Source organism: Acinonyx jubatus, chromosome A1, assembly GCF_027475565.1.
Source record: "Acinonyx jubatus isolate Ajub_Pintada_27869175 chromosome A1, VMU_Ajub_asm_v1.0, whole genome shotgun sequence".
In the NCBI taxonomy this organism is placed as follows: domain Eukaryota; kingdom Metazoa; phylum Chordata; class Mammalia; order Carnivora; family Felidae; genus Acinonyx; species Acinonyx jubatus.
In genome coordinates this window covers 193,351,865-193,376,716 of record NC_069380.1, presented here as the reverse complement: position 1 = coordinate 193,376,716, position 24,852 = coordinate 193,351,865, and the positions used below count along the sequence as shown (strand labels likewise).

General features: G+C 42.2%; 1 protein-coding gene across 1 annotated transcript in view; it reads left to right on the top strand.

Moving 5' to 3' along the window:
- The window catches only part of SMIM3 (small integral membrane protein 3), a 49,201-nt gene that overhangs the window by 2,335 nt on the left and 22,014 nt on the right, over nucleotides 1–24,852 (top strand). The window lies entirely within an intron of this gene.

Below are 24,852 nucleotides of genomic sequence, written 5' to 3'. Positions count from 1 at the left end.
AGAGCCCGATGTGGGGCTTGAACTCATGGATTGCGAGATCATGACCTGAGCCAAAGTCGGACGCTTAACTGACTGAGCCACCCAGGAGCCCCTGATCTTAATTTTGAAGGCTAATTTTGTGGCCTAACATGTGATCTGTCCTGGAGGAAAACCCCCGTGTGTTTGAGAAGAAGACATTTTCTATGGCTGTTAGGTGGGATGTTCAGTTAACATCTGTTAGGTCCATTTGGCCTATCGTGTTGTTCAAGTCAACTGTTCCTTTATTGTTTTCTGTCTGGATATTCTATTCATTATGGTAAGTAGAGCATTGAAGTCCCCTTGTTGTACCATCAATTTCTGTTTTCAGATCTGTCAGTATTTGCTTTACACATTTAGGTGTTCTGTCTACCGTATTTTTTACTATGATGATGTTAGTAATATCTTATAGGGAGTATAGTGCTTTTTGATCTATACAGTGTTCTCCTATATGTTATCTCAGAGGTTGTGTCCCATTTTAACAATTTAAGCCTAAAAGTCAGTAAATTCCATTTACTCTGATCTCTTATTCACCAACCAATAGTTTCATGGGTGGACTCTGCTCCTACAAGAACATGTATTTCTTCCTGTTAATGAATTCCTTGGCTTTATGGCTTATAACCTAGTCTCTGCTGAATGTTAATCACTTTTGCTGGACTAAACTCCTCTGGTAAAATCAAGTCCCAGAGACTACAGGTAGAGGGAGGCTACAGACCTAAGCTGACTCCATGTGAAACACTTTTTGGAGCAATGGTTTTAAACAATTCAGTTCAATGGGCAATTATTTTGACCCTTTGTTACAGGAATTAGGGAGGGAAGCAGAGATAAAGGAGACAATTACTGCCCCCAAAGGGCTCAGAGTCTAGGCCCCAGGGCAGTGTTTCTCCAGTGTGGACCTGGGTCACCTACACTAGAATTACCTGAGAATTACCACTATAAATGAGGATTCCAGGCCCTTATCAAGACCCAAATTAGAATTTGGGGGGCAGGGCCCAGAAATCTAAATCTTTATTAAGCTTCCAGCTGAATCTCATGCCCACAAATTTGGAGAACCACTGTGGTTTGATAATCACTTGTTTAATTTTCTATCTTTGGCCCCAAGACTGAGCATGGTGGGCCTTGTCTCTGCTGCCTTGTGACCATTGCCTAGCAGGATATCAGATAGTCTCTGCCCACTGTGCTATGGAATATGGAAAGTCTCCAATGACAGAAACAGAAAGCATCCTGCCTCTTTTTTTTATTATTTTTTACGTCTTACTTATTGTATTGTATTTTTTAAATATAATTTATTGTCCAGTTGGCTAACATACAGTGTATACAGTGTGCTCTTGGTTTTGGGGCAGATTCCCATGATTCATTGCTTACATACAGTACCCAGTGCTCATCTCAACAAGTGCCTTCCTCAATACCCGTCGCCCTTTTCCCCTCTCCCCGTCTCCCTGCCCCCCCCCCCCCGCCCCGCCCCACCCCCAGCAACCCTCAGTTTCTGCCTATCTCTTGGTAGGACTCTCTCCCCACCTTCAGGGGGATGGATTCTATTCTCCATGATTCCAGTTCCACAGAGCCCTACCTGTCAGACTTTGAAAATTAGACCTTACTGTGAAGATCTGTCTTCCAGTGCCAACTCCAGTCACCAGGCCCAGGTCCTCCCCAACCCTTTTTACTTTTAACTGTGATTACTACATGAATACCTTCTTGAAATCCCTCTGGGAATCCACTTGGCAAACCTGGAAGTGTGAAGGAGTTAACATTTTATGGGACAATTGTTCACCAACCTAGGTGGGAACCTATCAATAAATGCCCCCCTCTCCCTTCTCCCAGACATTCTCAGTGTGACGTTAGGGGGTACCAGCAAGATCGAGCCCTAGTTGCATGCAGTAATGCCCAGCTTGATGATGTGCCCTTGTATTGACCTTTCTTCCAACTGGTTGACTTTTCCTGGCTCCCTGCCTGCAAGCTCTCATTTTGGTCTCTCTGCTGTCTAAGGGAAGCTGAGGCTAAGATAGGGACCCAAAAGTTGAGCTGCTGTCTAACTGGTAACCATATTTAATAATTATTGGTGGGGCGCCTGGGTGGCTCAGTCCATTAAACCTCTGACTTCAGCTCAGGTCATGATCTCACAGTTCATGAGTTCTAGCCCCACGTCGGGCTCTGCGCTGACAGCTTGGAGCCTGGAGCCTGCTTCAGATTCTGTGCCTCCCTCTCTCTCTGCTCCTCCCTCACTCACGCTCTGTCTCTGTCTCTGAGAAATGAATAAACCTTAAAAAAGAAATTCAAAAAAAGTTATTGGCAATGAGCTCTTGTGAAGAGACCAGACCAATGTATACTCTCACAGTAAGTATCCAAGGCTCCCAATTCCCCATTGTTCTGCCAACACGGAATATTATCAAATATGGGTGAATAGTTTTGCACTTTCTAGCTATGTGATCTTGAAAAAGCCATTTCCACCTCTGAGTCTCATTTCATAACACATAGAATGGGAAAAATAATTCCTGTCTTGGTGAAAATAGAAAAAAAACCCACAGCTATAAAAGCACTTTGTGAGCTATGAAGTACTAGACACATGTAAGAAATGGCCCCTAATTATCCCATGAATGAAAAACCCAAAGGGGTTTTCATTTCTCTAAAGAATCCTTCAGAGTAAATCCACAATAACAACTAAAAAAAACTGAAGTCAGTCACACTTTGGTCAAATGAGGTCTTGCGGAGAGGGCTGAAATTGAGCTCCCACATCAAAGGCTCAGGCTCCTCTACAGCCTAAGAATCCTGGCTGGCTGGGTGCCTGGGAGGCTCAGTCAGTTGGGTGTCTGACTTTGTCTCAGCTCATTATCTCACAGTTTGTGGGTTCGAGCCCTGCATCAGGCTCACTGCATTCAGTACAGAGCCTGCTTTGGAGCCTCTGTCCCCCTCTCTCTTTGCCCCCCCCGCCCCCAACTCCCCCGCTCACATGCTCTCTAAAAAATAAACCAAACCTTTACAAAGATGCCAAGATGTGACAAGTATTATGCTAGAATATCAAAATTATTAAAAAACAAAACAAGGGGCACCTGGGTGGCTCAGTTGGTTGAGCGTCCAACTTCAGCTCAGGTCACGATCTCACGGTCCGTGAGTTCGAGCCCCGCGTCCGGCTCTGGGCTGATGGTTCAGAGCCTGGAGCCTGCTTCCGATTCTGTGTCTTCCTCTCTCTCTGCCCCTCCCCCATTCATGATCTGTCTCTCTCTGTCTCAAAAATAAATAAATGTTAAAAAAAATTAAAAAAAAATAATAATAAAACCCAAAACAAAACAATTCCGGCAGGCTACTCTGACCCGTGCTGGCCATCTGCCTGGACCAACTTTCTTGTTTTGGTTTCTTGCTGGAAAACTGCATTAATCACAGCTTTCCCTGCATTGAATCTGCACACTCATCTAAAAGTCATAGTAAGTAAGCAGAAGGGGAAGAAGAAAAAAAGCCGCTGTTTCATCAGACCCCTCCTGGCCCTTCCGAGGGGCCCTGCCCAGGAAATGTGATGGTAGTGCTGGCCTCTGCATATTTCCCAAGTGTAAACATAGCAGAGGACTGCAGCTATGGCTTCATTCTGGGAAACTGTCCACAGACTGGACTTCAAACGTTTTTACAGTGCTCCTTACCTTTCCACATATCCCGACCTCTGTTACTGTAGCTATGCCCTTACTCTCATGTAAGTGCCCCAGCCCAAAACCTCGGTGCTTCCTGGGTGGCTCTTCCCTTTGGATTCTACCTCCCAAATAACTCATCCACCTGTCTCTCTTCGTCCTCATAGCCACCACCTTCATTCAGTTTTACAATCTTTCTCTTGGATGTACTGTAGCTTCTTGACTGCTCCTTGGTTGACTCTTCGTGTCGAGCCAGAGTGATGTTTCTGAAAGCCGTATTTTGATCTTGATCCTTTTTTTGTGGTTGTTCTGCTTTCTCCAGTGACTCTCCAACACTTAGCAACAGGAGACTCCCCCAGACTCTTGGGATAGTGATAAGGTCCCCCAGGCTCCGGGGCCTGCCTACCTCTTCAGCCCCACCTTCCAAACATCTCCCACTTGCTCTCAAGACCACCAACAAGAATGTGCAGTGTCCTTGTTTGCCTTCATGTCTGTGTACATGCAGTTCCATCAGCCAGGAATACCCTTTATCTGCCTGCCAGGTCGAGGTTAATTTCCTCAGTGGAACCTTGTCTGAAACTACAGAGAGGGACTTGGACACACTTGCCTTCGTCCCACAGCTGTGTCCTGTTAGAGCAACTGACACACTGCATTGCCTTTGTCTTTTAACAAGTCTATCTTCCCTTCCAGACCATGGCCTGGCAGAGGGCCTGGCCGAGAGTAGGGACTCAGAAAATTTTGTTTGATGACATACATCTGGGACTATGTGTTATGTGCACAGATTGCTGAATCTGCTCACATTACCTGATTGGTGTTGTTCACAAGTCACCTAACATATATACAGCAAGCCTATCCGGCAGACGCTCTAGCTATTAACTCAGTCTTACAGGTAAGGAAACAGGTTCAGAGAAGTTAAGGACCTTGCCCGAGATCTTGCTAATAGGAAGTGGATGAACTCAGGTCATCTGACTCCATACTTTACCGTCTTACAGATGACACTACAGCCCATGGGTTGGCAAACTTGTTCTGTAAAGGGCCAGATAGCAAATATCTCCAGGCCTTGCAGGCCAAGAGGCAAAATCAAGGATATTATATAGCTAAATAACAAGAGAGAAAACCTCTATTCCATCTCTCTGTATTGCCCCCTGCAGGATGATGGGCACACGTTGCCCCAAGTTGAAGACCTCCCAGCGAAGAGGGAGAAAGGCCAGTGACAAGGGGGTGCGGTAAAGGGGGACAGGAGAGAGAGGCCACCACCACGGTCAGTTTAACTTTCTTCCCTAGTGACCTTTGTTTGGGTGCCTTCACCTCCCAAGACAGCCTGCCCACCTCAGCTAGGACAGACTGAGAATTCTGTGCTCGGTGACTGGCAATCACTGGGAACAGAATCCCCAGGGTGCAGATAGTTAGCAGCATGGGCCCTGGACAGCAGCAAGGCCCAGGCACCGGCCTGGGAGGCAGGCCCTTGGAGCAGTGAGAAAATGAGGAGCACAGGAGGACACCTGGTTTGGTTTCCAAGGCTTGCCATGCCAACCTGCTTCAGTGGTGTCTGCACCATTGCATTCCCAGCAATGGGCAGTAGCCATGGGTTGGAGTTTGCTGGCCCCTGGTGACGACTCAGAATCATCACATACTAGAAAGACCCTACTTCAATCCCTGCATTTTTCAGGCGGTGAAAATGAAGTCCAGAGAGTCAAGAAATATGCCACAGAATTTCTGACTCCTGTTGCCATATTCTGTTTTCTCATTCCACGAATGCACTTCCCTGCTTCATACCTCATCAGTTAATTCATATCTACAGCTGAGTAAGAAACCAGTCACTCTAACAACACTTAAAAAAGAAGAAGAAAGCAAGCAAATGCAGGCGTCAGTGGAATGCTAATGGATAGCCTGTTCAAGTTTGCCCTGGAAGTTTGCTGGGATTGCACCCTTCCCATCGGAGGCAGTACATTTCCCACCTCTAGAGTGCTCTCCCCTCGCCTCCCCCTGCCCCCCACCCCGGAGAATTTCCCAAGCACACCTCAAGCCAAAGCAAAGCCTGTCCCCCTCACTCTCCCTTCTCTGGGCTTAGTAGACCAACATAAAGCTGATGTCAGTTCTGCGGCACCAGGGAACACTTCCTCTGTGCTCTCCTAAGGATGCGGAGACGGGAGCAGGGTGTCCTCTTTCAGCCAGAGGATCCACAGGGTGACCTCGGGTTAACCACTGCAGCTGTTACCCAACTGCTGCCGCTGCTTAAGGCAGACCTCTGGCCTCTCAAGTGCTGGCTCGCAAGGGACAGCTCATGGCCGTGCATTCCGTTCATATCCTCCTTCTCTGGCTTGTTTGCCCACTCACCCTTGGGAACTCACAATTAGCTCAAGAGACGCAGCCCTCAGGGAAATAAGGGTAATCATGGAACGGTAGGCCAGAAGTGACCTTAAAGAGTAACTAGACCACTCTCCTTATTGTAAAGATGAACTACAGCCAGCCCAGAAAAGGGAAGGGATTCGTTAAGACCACAGAGGAAGTTAGATGTGAAGCCAGGGTTTGAACACATGTCCTCATTTCAAGGTTATTGCCTTCACTACACTTGGCCGGACCTGCATCTCTACACAATTCACCACCGCCCTGCAAGCCTGGCTTCTAGAAGACCACCAGTGTATTGATTGTGGATTTGAATAAAATGAAATTGAATATTGAGTTCCTGCCTAACTGGTGCCTGACACAGAGCAGGCACTCAATAAGCATGTGCTGAATGGATGAATACTACCTTCAACTATCTGGAATTTGCTGGCAGATGGAAGTCCGCAAATAAAAAAAAAAATACTTCCCTTTTGATCTTTAAGCAATTCCTTCTTTCAGAAGGAAATGGGGGAAGGGAGGCAAGTTGCAATTTTAGATAGAGTGGTCAGGGTAGGCCTCGTGAGAAGGTAGGATTTGAGCAGCTATTTGAAGGAGGTGGGGAGTAGGCTGGTGGCTATCTGACTCTTCCAAGCAGAGGCTAGCAAAGTCTCTAAGGCCTGACTAAGGATAAGCAAGGAAGCAGAGGAGCTGTTAAGGAGTGAGCAAGGGGAGAAGTTTCGGAGATGAAGTCCCAGAGGTAAGGGGGGTTGTAGCTCATGTAGGATCTTGAAGGGCATTTTAAGGACATTGGATTTTTCCTCCGAAGGAAGGGGGAGCCATCGCAGGATTTCAGGCAGAGCAGTGACATGATCCAACTCACATTTTACAAGGGTCACCCTGGATGCTATTTTGAGAATGGACTACAGAAAGACAAAGTGTGGTGATTACTGCAATCATCCAGGCAGGACAGGACAGTGCCATGGACAAGAAATTCTGACTATATTTTGAAGGTAGAGCCTACAGGATTTCCTGATGCCCAACCCAGGGACATCATGCACTCAGACTACCAAATGACTGGTGGGTTGGAGTCACACATCAAGGAGGCCCTTGTTGGGCCAGAGGATAATCCATTTCATGGTTTAGCTCAATTCAGCTACTGAGAGTTTATTTCCTTATCAAGACTATCTGTTTCTTCTTTCTGAAGTCAAAATAAAAACATCACGGAAAGGATCGGACGCTTTTATGTTCAAAACAAGGGGATGAAACTAACTTGTCCAGTCTCTACTTTGTTCCAAATCACAAAGCATGATGATTACCACAGGAAATTACCAGGAAAGCATATTTCACAATAGGCCCGGAGAAAGAGCCAGTCTGCTGCTAAACATATTCATCAGATCTTCAGAGCTCCTGCTCGGACTGAGAAGGGGATGCTGGTGTGGGAGAGGGCAGGCCATTTGGAAGGGTGTCAAGGGCTCTTCCAAACAAGCTTTACCCTTTGCCGTGAAGGTAAAACAAATGAATAAAAGTTTAAGCGCGTAGAACATAGACCATGTTAGGTTGCTATGTAAGTATTTGCCATTAGACCACAGAGTTTAGTCTGATTCCCTCATTTACAAGTGGAAAAACAGGTCCAGACAGAGGAAGTGGTTTGTCTGAAGTTAAACTGGATCTCCAGCTTACTGAATGAGCACCAAGTTATTTCTTTTATTATGTTTGGATGACCGGGATTTCTAGTCTTGCCCACACCACCATCTATCTGTGCCTCTTGGGTGCCTCTTAACAATTCATTTCTTGGGGACCCTTTTAGGTTTTGAGCCATCAGTGTTTCATCTGAGAATTTTCCTGCCCTCCCAGGAAAGTTTTTTGTTTGGTTTTAGATTCCATGTGTAGGACATTCCAGGACGTATCCGTAAGTGAAGAGATCATATGATAATTGCCTTCCTCTGTCTGACTTATTTCACTTCACACATGCTCATGAGGTCCATCCGTGTTGTCACGAGTGGCAAGATTTCATTTGCTTTTATGGTCGAATAATATCCATCGCATTTATTGCACAATTTCTTCATCCGCTTATCCATCGATGGACACTTCGATTGTTTCCATACCTTGGCTATTGTATATAATGAACATCGTATATAATGAACATGGTGGTGCGTGTATCTTTTTGAGTTAGTGTTTTTGCTTACAAAAAGGGTGAGTGGAGCAGAGCGTAATCGCAAGGAATACTGGAACACCCCCGGGGCTAGTAAACATGAGGTGCCATTTATGGCCTGAGGCCTGAAGGGGCAAGGGGACGGAGTACTTACTGGAACTTGGAGTTGGAGGGAGCAATGTGAAGAGGGCCTCCTCATAGGAGCTGGCACCTTAGGGCCCAGGACAGAGCCAGGCTTTGGCATCCCCAGGGTGGAAGGTAGAATGTAAAAAGCCTCCACTCCTGCTGCCTCTTTCCCCTTAGCTGAATGCAACGGGAAGCCAGACATCCAGGAAATTTCTCTTTGTTCGGCTTCCCTCTGAGGCACACTATGCCATGAGGGTTTCAGTGCAATCATTTATGGAGAAGCTCAGGCAATGCTTGTAGAGGAGGGTGGGTGACTGGAGCTCGGTCCCACAGAGAAACTCTGGGGAACAATGGAAACACAATGGAAACAATGGAAACGTCTCCACCAAAGGGTCAAGGAGTTGGGGTGTTTATGACTCTAGCGTCTCTGACCAAAGGCTGCTCCTGGAGACGGGTGTGAATTCCTAAGTACTTTTGGATTGCCAGCCTGGCAGACAGAGCTTGTGTGGGAAAAGCCCTCAGCCACCAAGGAGCAGATGCTGGCAGCGGAGAGCCTGTGGAGGGCTGAAGTGGGGGGAGGTCCAAGGGACTCGGCCACGGCACTGACAGTGTCCCGCCGACGTGGGCTACGCTGATGGGGGTTACAGCCTGTACAGACGCACCTCCCATGCACATTGCAGGCTGGATGAGTGTGTGGAGGGTGAATCCAGATGGACAAATAAAACTTACATGCATATTTAAAATGTGTAGAGGGACGCCTGGATGGCTCAGTCGGTTGGGTGTCCGACTTTGGCTCAGGTCATGATCCCACAGTCTGTGAGTTCTAGCCCCACGTCGGGCTCTGTGCTGACAGCTCAGAGCCTGGAGCCTGCTTTGGATTCTGTGTCTCTCTCTCTCTCTGCCCCTCCCCTGCTCATGCTCTGTCTCTCTCTGTCTCAAAACAAACAAACAAACAAACAAAAACATTAAAATGTGTAGAGGCGCCTGGCTAGCTCAGTAGGAAGAGAATGTGACTGTTGATCTCGGAGTGAGTTCAAGCCCCATGTTGGGTGTAGAGATTACTTAAGTGAATAAATAAACAATTTTTTAAAAAGAAGTAATTCGGGGGGCGGGAGGGCGGCACCTGGGTGGCTCAGACGGTTAAGCCACTGACTCTTGAGTTCGGCTCAGGTCATGATCTCAACGGTTTGTGAGTTTGAGTCCCTCATCAGGCTCTGCACAGATGGCATGGAGCTTGCTTGAGATTCTGTCTCTCCTTCTCTCTGCCCCTCCCCCCTCTTGTGCGCGCGCGCGCGCGCGCGCGCGCGCGCGCTCTCTCTCTCTCTCTCTCTCAAAATAAATAAATAAACATTGAAAAAATCAGGCTCTGTGCTGATGTTACAGAGCCGGCTTGAGATCCTCTCTCCTCCCTCTCTCTCTACCCCTCCCCTGCTCTCTCTCTCTCACTCCAAGTCTCTCAAAATAAATAAATAAACTTAAAAAAAAAAAAAAAAAGAAGTAGAGGCGCCTGGGTGGCTCAGTCGGTTAAGTGTCCGGCTTCGATTCAGGTCATGATCTTGCGATTCAGGAGTTTGAGCCCCACATCAGGCTCTGTGCTGACAGCTGGGAGCCTGAAGCCTGCTTCAGATTCTGTCTCCCTCTCTCTGCCCCTCCCCTGCTCATGCTCATGCTCTGTCTCTTGAAAATAATTAAACATTAAAAAAAAAAGTAAAAAAAAAAAACAAAAAATAATTCAGGTATAAAGACAAAAAGATGGGGGCTCCTGGGTGGCTCAGTTGGTTAAGAGTCTGACTCTTGATTTTGGCTCAGGTCATGATCTCACAGTTTGTGGGATCGAGCCCCACACTGGGTTCTGTCCAGATGGCTTGGAGCGTGCTTGGGATTTTCTCTCTCTTCCTCTCTCTCTGCCCCTTCCCTGGTTGCACTCTCTCCCTTTCTCTCTGGCTCTCAAAAAAAGACAAAAAATAAAGTAAATGAGTAATACTTACCAATACTCTCTAAAATTTAATAGCACTGTGTTTTGGTTTCAAAACACTTTTTCCTTCAACTCTCCCAATTCTTGTCCTTTGCCCCCATCATAGTCATACATCTAATCTGTGCTTGTACGCTGTGCATCGCACATTAGCCAGGGCAGGGATTACTCCTTCTCATGGAGCAGAGAACAGGGGCCCAGCGCAGGGAGGACCACACTCAGTGAGTCAGCTGGAGGACATTTAGAAATGGTCCTGTCACTTCCTGGCTGAGTAATCTTAGGCAAGTCAGCTTGTCCTCTTTGGGGCTCTGTTCTCCCATGTGTAAAATGAGGGTTAATAACATCTGCATCACAGAATTGCTGCCAGGATTAAGTGGTTTGATGCATGTAAGATTCTTGCTACACAGGGCAAATGCTAAAGAAGTTTTCTTTAAGTAATCTTTTTTGGAAAAAAAATAAGGGCATGATTTTATGTATATCATATATTTATATAATTTATAAATTTATATAATTTTATAAATTTATATAATTTATAAATATACATTATATAATATATAATGTATATTTCTATATTATTATTTTTATGTATTTATAATATATATGTTATATATCATATATATGATATATATGATAATATATATTTTTATATATGATATATATTATATATATATATATTTTTTTTCCTTAAGGCCACTGTTTACTTCAAAAATTATACTGGCTGGACTGTGATATCTGCCAGTAATAGGCACTCTCTTCCCTCTCAGCTACATGATTGTGATAATTGAACACTTTGGAATGAAGCCATGAGAATTAATGCATATAATTACAACCACACTCATGAGACCACGTGACTATCCACTTGAAAGCTATAATGTGGAACCCTTCTGTCTCCATTTCTTTCTTCCTGTCTGCACAGCAGCTTGTTTTTTTTATCTCAAATTCCACATGTTTAGAAAGTCTCATCATTTTACCTTCTTGCCTAATCGCTAATTCAACGAAGTCTTTTGGCTACAATAAAATAGGTTGTAATTAAAAACTCCTGCATCGCGGAATTAAAATAAAAATTCTTGCATCAGGAATTCAAAAGAAATGAATTCAGAATTTCTTTTGAAAGTTAGCAAGCCAGTGGGGCTTCCCCTAAGAGTTAGATGGCATGTTGCCTAAGGATCTACACAGTAGAAATGCTGTTGGAAATTGTTCCAGGGAAATAAGGGAAGGGAGAGAACAGGCATCTCAGGAGTCCTGCTGCCCAGTGCCTGACTCTTTGGGAAGAACTGAGCTGTTGAGGAGTCAGTCTGTAAGGAGGGATTGATGTCTGAACAGACATTTTGGTATGTGGAACAAGATGGGTTGTCCTGCATGGGTATGCATGTAACTCAAAACTATAGCGGTCTTCAGATCCTGAGTTCTTAGCTTTGAAAAGATATTGGTATTGCAAGTGACTTCAAAGAATATCTAATTCACCTCCCTTCTTTCTACTTTGGGGGTCAAAAGACCTCGAGAGGGATGGGGACTCATTGAAGGTCACGTGGCAAGCTAGTGATAGAGCCAGAACAAGGAGCCACAGTTTAGAACTGTTTAGTGCCATTTTAGTGCCATTTCCATCATGCCTGTGGGTGCAGTCACTCACCCTTGTCTCACCAGCCCTCCACCAATGGAGTCCTCTGCAACATCACTCTGCTTGCATACCTCCAGCGTTAGGGAGCTCATGACATCCCAAGAAAGCCCATTCTGTTCTATTTTCAGACAGCTTTCAAAACATTCCTTCTTAGAGCAAACTAAGATCTGCCTATCTTCAACTTACCCTCTTTAGTTCTACGTCAGCCCTCTGGTTGGCTCCCAAAGCCCCAACATACCTCCGAGGTTTGCTCAGAGTCTCCATGACCTCCATGATTTCCCCGTCTCTAGACCAAACATTTTGGCCTATTTTAGAATCCAAGAGAGTTTTTATATCCTAGATTGATCAATTACGTAGTTGAGATTTTGTTCGGACACCCATAGCCAGAAGAAAACACAAATGTGATGTTTATGTTTCAAGTTGGCTGGGCCATGGTTTCCAGATACTTGGTCAAACACTTCTTGGTGTTGCTGTGAAGACTTTTTTGTTTTTGTTTTTGTTTTTTTTAGATGAGATTGACATTTTCATAAGTAGACTTTGAGTAAAGCAGATTACCCTGCATAATGGGTGCAGACCTCACCTAGTCAGTTGAAGGCCTTAAGAAAAAGACTGACCAGGGGCACCTGGGTGGCTCAGTCAGTTGAGCATCCGACTTCAGCTCAAGTCATGATCTCACAGTTCGTGGGTTTGATCCCCGAGTCAGGCTCTGTGCTGAGAGCTCAGAGCCTGGAGCCTGCTTCAGATTCTGTGTCTCCGCCTCTCTCTGCCCCTCCCTTGCTCACTCTGTCTTTCTCTCAAAACTAAATAAATATTTAAAAAAATAAAATAAATCAAGTTCTCTTTTTACACACACACACACACACACACACACACACACACACACACACACCCATCAGATTGGTTCTGTTTCTTTGGAGAACCGTCACTAATACACCCAGTTTTCAAGCCTTTTGGCACAACCTCAGAACCAGAAAGAGAAGTCTTTGTTGATCCCTCATGTTCCTCTCCATATCCTGTCATTTATTCACTCCACAAAAGAGCATTATTCTGCACGAGGTGCTGGTGATAGAAAGGAAAATGTGGCAACCAATATTGCAACCTCTGAACTGATCAGATCCTACCCCAGATCGCTAGTGCAATGACACAGAATTTAGACTCTGTAGTCAGACAGCTCTGGGCTAGTATTCTGCCTTTGACAACGGCCAGCTCGTGACCTTGGAAAACTGCCCAGCCTTCCTGAGCCTCGGCTTAGTTTCCCCATATGTAAAAGGAAGAGTTTGCTGTAAGTGATCTTTAATTTTCCCTTTAATTCTGGAAGTGCAGTGTCTTTATTGAAAATTCAGGAAGATGGGGCGCCTGAGTGGCTTAGTCGGGTAAGTGGCCAACTTCGGCTCGGGTCATGACCTCGTAGTTTGTGAGTTCGAGTGCTGCATTGGGCTCTGTGCAGACAGCTCAGAGCCTGGAGCCTGCTTCGGATTCTGTGTCTTCCCCTCTCTCTGCCCCTTTCCTGCTCATGCTCAGTGTCTCTCTGTGTCTCAATAATAAATAAATGTTAAAAAAAAATGTTTTAAACTATAAGCGAAAATTCAGGAAGAGAAGAATCGTAAATAGTAACAGTCAACCAGTAAGATGACAAAGAATACTGAAACAAGACTGATAAATAAGATGCAGAATTAGTTAATACTCTATAGGGCAATAGAACATCTACTTCAGGGCCCAGAAAAAACCCGTACATGAATATATGCTCCATACATATTATGGATACAAATAAGTGGTGCTTACCAGTCATAGGCTCTTCCACATTCGTGATTTTGCTCGATCCCACTTCCTCCTCACTAAAATCCCTTGAGGGAGGTATTGCCATTCACATTTGTAGAAGGGAAACCTGAGGCTCGTAGACATTAAATACTTTGCCCAAGGTCACACAGTAAGTGCCAGAGCCAGGATTTAAACTCAATTAAAAAAAATATTTTTTAATATTTATTTATTTTTGAGAGAGAGAGAGACAAAGCACAAGCAGGGGAGGGACAAAGAGAGAGAGAGAGAGAGTGTCACAGAATCCGAAGCAGGCTCCAGGCTCTGAGCTGTCAGCACAGAGCCTGACGCGGGGCTTGAACTCATGAACCATGAGATCATGACCTGATCCGAAGTCAGGCACCTAACCGACCCAGCCACCCAGGCACCCCCCAATATTTTTTAAAGATTTTGCTTTTGTATAATCTCAATAGCCAACATGGGGCTTGAACTCACAAGCCCGAGATCAAGAATTGCATACTCCACTGACTAAGCCAGCCAGGTACCCCTCAAACTCAATTTTTAAAATCTCTAAACTACACGATCACACATCCTTTTGCTTAGGGATTTGGGCCATTTGGGAAGAGTTTAAGAAGTCTGGGATCTGTTTCCAGCACAGCGTTCTCTCCAAATAGTTTGGCAAAGTGTAATTTTAAAAATATTAAAAATATAATTTTTATGCATGCATGTAATGAGCATGCATCCAAGTTTTCCTTAGGTGTTTAGCAAAGGAACCGGCAGGATGCCAAAGAATGCTGGAATACGATTGATGGGTTAAATGCAAAGTTGTTAATGCCCTAGAGGGCAATAAAACACAACTTTGGGGCTACCTTTTAGAAGTCATTTGCATCTCTACTGGACAAACCAAACTAAACCAAACCAACAGATTTATACCTTATTAAACTTTCTACAAGTTAGGATCTAACTTTACAGAGTTGCAAAATGTAGACCCTTAAATTAACAGTAAATGGTAAATCAAACAAAGGTACACACCCCCGGAGAGTCAGATGATCTTTAGGCAGACTTGCGAAGCCATGCCCTTGCATGATGTTAACAAGACATCTACAATGAAGACCTCTAGTCCTCCTTTTGGTTTATTTCCCAGGTCTGGATAATTTTTATAACTCCACCTCTATGATCACAAACTTCAAAAATTATTCATGATCATAAAAATGGCTGATTTCATTATATTTGGGGGCTATTTGACCTGTCCTATTTGCATAGAAGCCTCATCGTTTTGCGTGGTCAGTAAATGTGGAGCATATGGTATTGAACAACTACTACAGCCAGAGCATTGACTTCTGTTTGGACATTTCACAAAGAACTAGGATTGAATTTTCAATGCCCACTATCCTTCCAAAGATATTCTTATCTTGATTGAGATATAAATCACATAACATCCAATTCATTCATTTAAAGTACACGATACGTTGGCTTTTAGTACGTTCACAGAGTGGTGCAACTATCATCACAATCAGTTATAGAAGATTTTCATTACCCCAGATTGCTGAGTAAATATTCCACTGTTTGCTCATGAAGTTTTAGTCCTGAAGTTTTCTTCTAAGAGTTTTACAACTTTAACTCTTTCATTTATGCCTTTGATCCATTTTTAGTTTATTTTTGTATATGGTATACTGTATTTATTTATTCTGTTGCCTTTGGATATCTAATTGTCCCAGCACCAATTCTTGGAGAGACGGTTCTTTCCCCCCACTTAATTGGTTTGGCACTCTTCTCGAAAATCAGTTGACCATAAATGTGAGGGTTTATTTCTGGACTCTCAATTATTTCACCATCAATCTATATACCTATCACTATTCCAGTACTACACTGTTGATCATTACAGCTCTGTAAGTTTTGAAATTGGAAAGTAGGAATCCTTCCACTTTCTTTTTGTTGGAGTTCTTCTTGTTTAGGAGTGTTTGGGCTACTTGTGATCCTTTGCATTTTCATCATATGAATTTAATTTATAAGCTTGTCCATTTCTGCAAGAAAAAGCAATTGGGATTTTGGTAGAAATTGCATTGAATTTGTGTCTATTGAGATGATTATGTCATTTTTCCTTTATTCTCTTGATATGGTATATTACATTAATTGATTTTTGCATATTAAACCAAACTTGCATTCCTGGGGTAAATCCCACCTGGTCGTGGTATACAAATTTTGTTATTTATTTCTGAATTCCATTTGTTGGTATTTTGTTGAGGATTTTTGTGACTATAAGAAACATCGGTCTATAGTTTTCTTGTGGTATCTTTGTCTTGTTTTGGTATCGAGGTAATACCGGCCTCATAGAATGAGTTGGGAAGTATACATTCCTCTTATATTCTTTGGAAGAGTTTGTGAAGAAGTGGTATTTATTCTTTTTTAAATATTTCGTAGAATTCACCAGTGAAACCATCTGGTCCTGGGCTTTTCTTTTTATAAGATTTTGTTTTTGTTTTTGTTTTATTTTCTGATATATATGTATATATTTTGGATTACCAATTCAATCTCTTTACTTGTCATGGATCTATTCAGATTTTCTCAGATTTTCTGTTTCTCCTCGAGTCAGTTTGAGTAGCATACGTTTTTCTGGGCATTTGTCCATTTCATCTAAGCTGTCTAGTTCATTGGCAAAGAGTTGCTTGTAATTCTTTTTATTTCTGAAAGGTCAGTACTAACGACCCCTCTTTTATTCCTGACTTGAGTCATTTGAAGTTTTGTTTTTCTTTAGTTCAATTAGAAGTCTGTCAATCTTGCTTTTTTCAAAGAAGCAACTTTTGGTTTCCTTGATTTTCTTAATTGTGTTTCTGTCCTCTATGTCATTAATATCCATTCTAACTCTTATCGTTTCCTTCCTTGTCTTGCTTTTGTTTTAGTTTGGTCTTCTTTTTCTGGTGTTGATGAGGTTGTTGATGTGAGACCTTTTTTTTTTTTAATGTAGGCACTTATACCTATACAGTTTCCTCTGTGTGCTGTTTTGTTGCATCCCATAGACTTTTTATGTTGTGTCCTCATTTTCATGCATCTTATTTTCTTTTTTCTTTTTCTTTTATTTTTTTTTTAATTTTAGAGAGAGAGAGAGCATGAGTAGGGGAAGGACAGAGGGAAAGGGAGAGAGAGAATCCCAAGCAGGCTCCAGGCTCATCCCTCAGTCCAATGTGGGGCTGGATCCCATCACCCTGGGATCATGACCTGAGCCGAAACCAAGAGTCAGGCGCTCAACTGACTGAGCCACCCCGGTGCCCCCATGATTTCTTCTTTGATACACTGGTTATTTAGTAGTATGATGCTTAATTTCCACATATTTGTTAATATCCCCAATTTCTTTTTGCTATTAATTTCCAACCTCACACCATCCTGATTAGAGAATGTGGTTGGAAAGATTTCAGCCAATTTAAATGTATTGAGACTTATGTTGCAGCCTGAAATCTGGTCTAATATTCTATGTAAGGAGAATGTGTATTCTTCTGTCCTTGGGTAGATCTGTCTTTTAAATCTAGCTTGTGTACAATACTGTTCAATTCTTCCATTTCCTTGTTAATCTTCTGTCCAGTTGTTCTATCCAACATTGAAAGTGAGGTATGAGAGTCCCTGAAAATTATTATTACACGGTCTACTTCTCCCCTCAATTCTATCAGCCTTCATGGTGTATGTGTGTGTGTTGCTACGTGCATATATGTTTATAATTTCCTCATGGCTTTATGCTTTTATCATTAGAAAATGTGCCTCCTTATTTCTAGTGACATTTTGTTTAAGCGTCTATTTTTTCCTGTATCAGTATAGCCACTCCAGCCTTCTTATGGTTGCTGTTTGCTTTGCGTTATACATCTTTTCTATCCTTTGACTTTCAATCTATTCATGTGATGGCATCTAAAGTGTGCCTCTTGTAGCTAGCATGTAGTTGGAGCTTGTTTTTGTTTTATCTAGTCTGAAAAATCTCTCCTTTTTGATTGGACTGTTTGATTCATTTACACTTAATATTATCATTAGTATGGTTGAATTTACACCTGCCATTTCATTTTTTATATCATACATTTTTTTTATCTTTGTTCCTTCTTTGCTGCTATCTTTTATATCGAGTGGATATTTTCTAGTGTTAATATTTTAATTATTCAATGATTGATGTCTTTGCTCATCTATTCCAATATCATCCAAAACTAAAAAACCAAAGCTAAAAAATCAATCTCTATCAGGCTCTACTTGCAGTCCCTAAAAATAAGAGACTTCATCTTTTTCTCAAGGTCTCTAACATTCCCTAGGGTTGGTGACCTGACAGCAAATGAACTTCCTTACCAGTATAATGTTGGGACACTGTGAACCACAGAATAGGCTCACCAGACCAGTCTCCTGGAAGGTCATTACACGCACAGGAGGTATAACTCTTGTTCCTTATAGCCAATTAGATGAAATTTTTTTTTCTCAAATATAAAACCTTTTAGATGGATTTGTTTGTGTAATAGATTTGTCCAATTACATCCTGGTAAAGAGGAGGGCAGTTTCTTTTGATCTTTACAAATAAATTAATTTCTAGGGACTCAGTAAAAGTGCTCACTCTTGAATTCTGAGGGTCAATGGGAACAAGATATCACTAAAAAAATATTTTCTTTTAGTTTGCATAAGCATAGCTTGCTAAATTGAGCCTTAGAGATAGGTCTAGAAGAAAGTAGAAAAGAAAAAAAAAAGGGAAAAAGGACTTCCTTATAAGCACATCAAATACAAAGCATTAAAAACAATCCAATACCATTCTAGTTTTTTTTTTTAACGTTTTATTTATTTTTGAGACAGAGAGAGACAGAGCATGAACAGGGAAGGGGCAGAGAGAGAGACACACACAGAATCCGAAGCAGTCTCCAGGCTCTGAGCCATCAGCCCAGAGCCCGACGCGGGGCTCGAACTCACGGACTGCAAGATGGTGACCTGAGCTGAAGTCGGACGCTTAACCGACTGAGCCACCCAGGCGCCCCTCCAATACCATTCTAAAACAAACAACCACAATTATATTCCCCTGATGAACTTATTTGGCTCATGTGATTTATTCTTTTCATTTTTTTTAATAATTTATTGTCAAGTTAGCCAACATACAGTATATACGGTGTGCTCTTGGATTCCCATGATTCATCGCTTACATACAACACCTAGTGCTCACCCTACAAGTGCCCTCCTCAATTCTCATGGCCCATCCCCGCCCCCCCAACCCATCAACCCTCAGTTTGTTCTCTGTGTTTGAGTCTTTTATGCTTTGTTTCCCTCTCTGTTTGAAACTATTTTTCCCCCTTCCCCTCCCCGATGGTCTTCTGTTAAGTTTCTCAAGTTCCACATGAGTGAAAACATATGGTATCTGCCTTTCTCTGACTGACTTATTTCACTTAGCATAATACCCTCCAGTTCCACCCATGTTGCTGCAAATGGCAGGATTTCATTCATTCTCATTGCCAAGTAGTATTCCATTGTATATATAAACCACATCTTCTTTATCCATTCATCAGTTGATAGACATTTGGGCTTTTTCCATGACTTGGCTATCGTTTAAAGTGCTGCTATAAACATTGGGGTACGTGTGCCCCTATGAATCATCACTCCTATATCCTTTGGATAAATTCCTAGTAGTGCTATCTCTGGGTCGTAGGGTAGTTCTATTTTTAATTTTTTGAGGAACCTCCACACTGTTTTCCAGAGTGGCTGCACCAGTTTGCATTCCCACCACCAGTGCAAGAGGATTCCCATTTCTCCATATCCTCGCCATCATCTGTTGTTTCCGGAGTTGTTAATTTTAGCCACTCTGACTGGTGTGAGGTGGTATCTCAATGTGGTTTTGATTTGTGGTTCCCTGATGATGGGTGATATCGAGCATCTTTTCATGTGTCTGTTGGCCATCTGGATGTCTTCTTTGGAAAAGCATCCATTCATGTCTTCTGCCCATTTCCTCACTGGATTATTTGTTTTTTGGGTGTTGAGTTTGGTAAGTTCTTTATAGATTTTGGATACTAACCCTTTATCCATTATGTCATTTGCAAATATCTCCTCCCATTCCATCGGTTGCCTTTTAGTTTTGTTTATTGTTTCCTTTGCAGTGCAGAAGCTTTTTATCTTGATGAGGTCCCAGTAGTTCATTTTTGCTTGTATTTCCCTTGCCTTTGGAGATTTGTAGAGCAAGAAATTGCTGTGGCTGAGGTCAAAGAGGTTATTGCCTGTTTTCTCCTCTGGGGTTTTGATGGTTTCCTGTCTCACATTCAGGTCTTTCATCCATTTTGAGTTTATTTTTTTGTATGGTGTAAGAAAGTGGCCCAGTTTCATTCTTCCTCACGTTGCTGTCCAGTTCTCCCAGCACCATTTGCTAAAGGGACTGTCTTTTTTCCATTGGATACTCTTTTCTGCTTTGTCAAAGATTAGTTGGCCATACATTTGTGGGTCTAATTCTGGGTTCTCTATTCCATTCGTCTATGTGTCTGTTCTTGTGCCAACACCATACTGTCTTGATGATTACAACTTTGTAGTAGAGGCTAAAGTCTGGGATTGTGTGCCTCCTGCTTTGGTTTTCTTTTTCAACATTACTTTGGCTATTCAGGGTCTTTTGTGGTTCCAAACAAATTTTAGGATTGTTTTTTCTAGCTTTGAGAAGAATGGCAGTGCAATTTTGATAGGGACTGCATTGAATGTGTAGACTGCTTTGGGTAGTATTGACATTTTAACAATATTTGTTCTTCCAATCCATGAGCATGGAATATTTTTCCATTTCCTTGTGTCTTCTTCAATTTCCTTCATGAGTCTTCTATAGTTTTCAGTATACAGATCTTTTACATCTTTGCTTAGGTTTATTCCTAGGTATTTTGTAGTTCTTGGTGCAATTGTAAATGGGATTACTTTCTTGATTTCTCTTTATGTTGCTTCATTATTGGTGTATAGAAATGCAACTGATTTGTGTACATTGATTTTGTATCCTGTGACTTTGATGAATCCATGTATCAGTTCTAGCAGCTTTTTGGTGGAGTCTTTGGATTTTCCACGTAAAGTTATCATGTCATCTGCGAAAAGTGAACTTTTGACTTCTTTGCCAATTTGGATGCTTTTTATTTCATTTTGTTGTCTGATTGCTGAGGCTAGGACTTACAACAGTATGTTAAACAACAGTGGTGAGAGTGGACATCCCTGCATGTTTCTGATCTCAGGGGGAAAGCTCTCAGTTTTTCCCCACTGAGGATGATATTAGCTGTGGGCTTTTCATATATGGCTTTTATGATGTTAAGGTATGTTCCTTCTATCCCAACTTGCTTGAGAGTTTTTATTAAGAAAGGGTGCTATATTTTGTCAAATGCTTTTCCTACATCTATTGACAGGATCATATGGTTCTTATCCTTTCTTCTATTAATGTGATGTATTACATTGATTGGTTTGCAAATATTGAAACAGCCCTGCAGCCCAGGAATGAATCCCACCTGATCGTGGTGAATACTTCTTTTAATATACTGTTGAATTCGATTTGCTAGTATCTTGTTGAGAATTTTGGCATCATGTGATTTTCTTGACTCATAAACTTTGGATCAACAGCGTATTTGCGTGAAGTTGTTTGTTTCTGTACTAAAACGAGTCCTAGCAATCCTGATTCAGTCCTACGGTTCAGTCTATAGATATCTGCTTATGGTTACAATGTCAGTTTATGGTGAGAAGTCTGGCCCTATAAGCCTATTCCAGTTAAGAGTACCTGATGCAATCTTTCTCGCCACGTCCCTGGGACTGTCCTTTGTTTGAGACACTTTAATGTGTAGCAGAGGACTTCAGGTAAGCATGTAGAGAAAGCAAAAACCACTTGTTGATTAGACTGAAGCCTTTATTGATTTATTAGGCGAGGCAACTATATCAGAGAAGAGAAGAGTAAAATCCCACCGGGTTATGGTTTTTGCCAGTGTTTCCTCAAAAGTAAGAATGTATGGTGGAAATGGGGACACAGACAAGTCTACTTTTAAAAATAAACATGGGGAAGATAGAATGTACTTTTTTTGATTGGATAGTTTATCGCATTTTGTGGGCTTAATACATAATGCAAATCCTATAACAGTAGTAAGACGACTAAGAAATATGGAGCATTTTTTTTTCAATATATGAAATTTATTGTCAAATTGGTTTCCATACAACACCCAGTGCTCATCCCAAAAGGTGCCCTCCTCAATACCCATCACCCACCCTCTCCTCCCTCCCACCCCCCATCAACCCTCAGTTTGTTCCCAGTTGTTAAGAGTCTCTTATGCTTTGGCTCTCTCCCACTCTAACCTCTTTTTTTTTTTTCCTTCCCCTCCCCCATGGGTTTCTGTTAAGTTTCTCAGGATCCACATAAGAGTGAAAACATATGGTATCTGTCTTTCTCTGTATGGCTTATTTCACTTAGCATCACACTCCCCAGTTCCATCCACGTTGCTACAAAGGGCCATAAGAAATATGGAGCATTTTAAACATACATAATTAATTCTACCTACTCTCCCTCCTGATTGTGAATGAGAGACACATCATGGGTTATAATGTGAGAGATGAAGCCTCTGGCATTTTAGCTATCCAGGAAGCACCAAAGATGGTTTGACATGTGAAAACCCATTGCATTTTTATAAACTAGCGAACTGATCTTGGGAAGGTAATGTCAAAAAGAATTTTCAAAAAAGAATCATCCCTAGCTTAAGACGGAAGTATACATGCCTGGAAACAATGAATGGTTGTAGCGTGGCTACCTAATTAAAAAAAATTTTCTTTAATGTCTATTTTTTTTAAGTTTATTTATTTATTTTGAGAGGGAGAGAGAGAGCACAAGCAGGGGAGGGGCAGAGAGAGGGAGAGACAGAATGCCAATCACTGATGGTACAGAGCCTGATACGGGGCTCAAACTCACCAACTGTGAGATCATGACCTGGGCTGAGATCAAGAGTTGGATGCTTAACCAACTGTGCCACCCAGGCACCCCAATGTCTGTTTATTTTTGAGAAAGAGCAGAGCGCCAGCAGGAGGGGCAGAGAGAGAGAGGGAGACACAGAATCAGAAGCAGGCTCCCAGCTCTGAGCTGTCAGCACAGAGCCCGACGCGGGGCTCAAACCCATGAACTGCGAGATCATGACCCGAGCTGAAATCGGATGCTTAACCCAGGCACCGCTGCTGCCTATTAATCAGAGAAGCAATATGCTAGTACTAAATAAACATAACTGTAGATGGGCGCCTGTGTGGCTCAGTCAGTTAAGCATTGGGCTCAGGTCATGATCTTGTGGTTTGTGAGTTCAAGCCTTGTGTCAGGCTCCGTGCTGTCAGTGCAGAGCCTGCTTGGGATTCTCTTTCTCTCTCTCTCTGCCCCTCCCCTGCTCATGCTCTCTCTTTCTCTCTCAAAATAAATAAACTTAAAAAAATAAACATAACTGTAGGTATGATTATAAGAAACTTTATTTAAGAAATGAGGAACTTCTGCTATTGTTTTGTTTTTAATATATGTGCTGCTGATGTGAGCACTGTTTTGTTTTTAAATAATCAAGGGCATGACAAAGCTCAAAACACAGCAAGTTATTCTGATCAGATATATACTATCTGCTATTTGGGCAGATTATACAGAAATTAAAAATAACTTTCACTACCTCTTGTTAAGAACAAACTGAGGATGTGAGGGTGATCTGGCTGTGACATCCGTCACCTCATTGATTGCCAGGGTTGATTTGGCTGATCTGGCTCACTAGGCAGGTGTCCCCTTTCTACCTCACTGCTCCCTGTACGTCCCTTCCCCTCCCAAAGCTGCACGCGGTGGAAGAGGATGACCTTCCCCCATAGAGAAGGACTGTTCCTCCGTCAAGTGCATACAGGTCACTGTGCTCTCCTGCTAGAACCTCCAAACAAGCTCTCAAGGGCCATTTGTAGGAGAACATAGGGTAGTTGAGCCTGCAAGACTCCAGACACATCCAAATGAGCCACCGCATGTGGCAGTCTGCCTTTCAGAAGAAGAAGAAGAAGAAGAAGAAGAAGAAGAAGAAGAAGAAGAACAAGAAGAAGAATATTCTAAGACTAGTGTGTCATTTTAACATAGAGAAAAACAAAACCAAATTCTACCTGTGTGTTAATATAACAACTGCCAGAAAGACCTTTTTAAAGTCTTATGACTAAGCCCATTAAAACAGAGCCAATTTTATCAAAATTTTAACATACTTCATTGTTTCCTTTTAGACTCATAATTTGCAGGTATTATAAACCAAGGAAACAAAGTTTCCTGGGGTGTCTGGGTGGCTCAGTCGGTAACCGGACTTTGGCTCAGGTCATGATCTCACGGTTTGTGACATCGAGCCCCATGTCGGGCTCTGTGCTGGTAGTTAAGAGCCTGGAGCCTGCTTTGGATTCTTTGTCTCCCTCTCTCTCTGCCCTTCCCCTGTTCGTGCTCTCGCTCTCTCTCTGTCTCTCTCTCTCACAAAATTTAGTAAACATTTTAAAAGAATTTTTTAAAGGAAACAAAGTTTCCTTTTCATCAAACTTCTACAGCTTACACATTCAAAATTTGTCTTTGCTAATCTTTCACATTCTGGCACAGTTTTTTACTTCAAGAGGAAATTGCTCTCTTTTTCCTTTGATAACAAAATTACACTCATAATCTTATTCTATATTCATATTTCTTTACTATTCCAGTTCTCAAGATAGTCTCAATGCCCCATATAAATTACAATGTTTTCTAGGTTTATACACTTATTTGAAGAAAATTGTCATTGTTACAGAGTAGATTTTTCTTCTTGAAAGATGACATGTTCATACATTTGATCATATCTCATTTTGTGTATCTTAAAAAAAGATTTTTCTAGTTTTCATCATATTGAATAAAATGAGATCCTAGCCATTTCTCTTTTTTTTCCTGCCTTATTGAGATACAATTGACACTGAACATTGTGTTAAGTCTAAGGTGCCCAACATGTTGATATGATACATTTAAAAACTGCAAAATGATTACCACCATCGTATCAGCTACCACTTCCATCTGGTCACATAGTTACCATTTCTCTTCTGTGGTGACAACACTGAGATCTTAGCACATAAATTACATCTTTTAAGTAATGTAAATACCTTCTATTTCCTCAAGTAAATAACTGCAGGCAGGTAACTGAGTATGGTTTGAAATATACAAACATTAAGTGGACCAGCAAAACAAACATTTACAAACCTACGACCACACACATCCCATTTACATTTCTTAAAATGGCAAACTTGAACGTATACATTCACGAACCCCAAAGGTTTATCTACTCTCAAACAT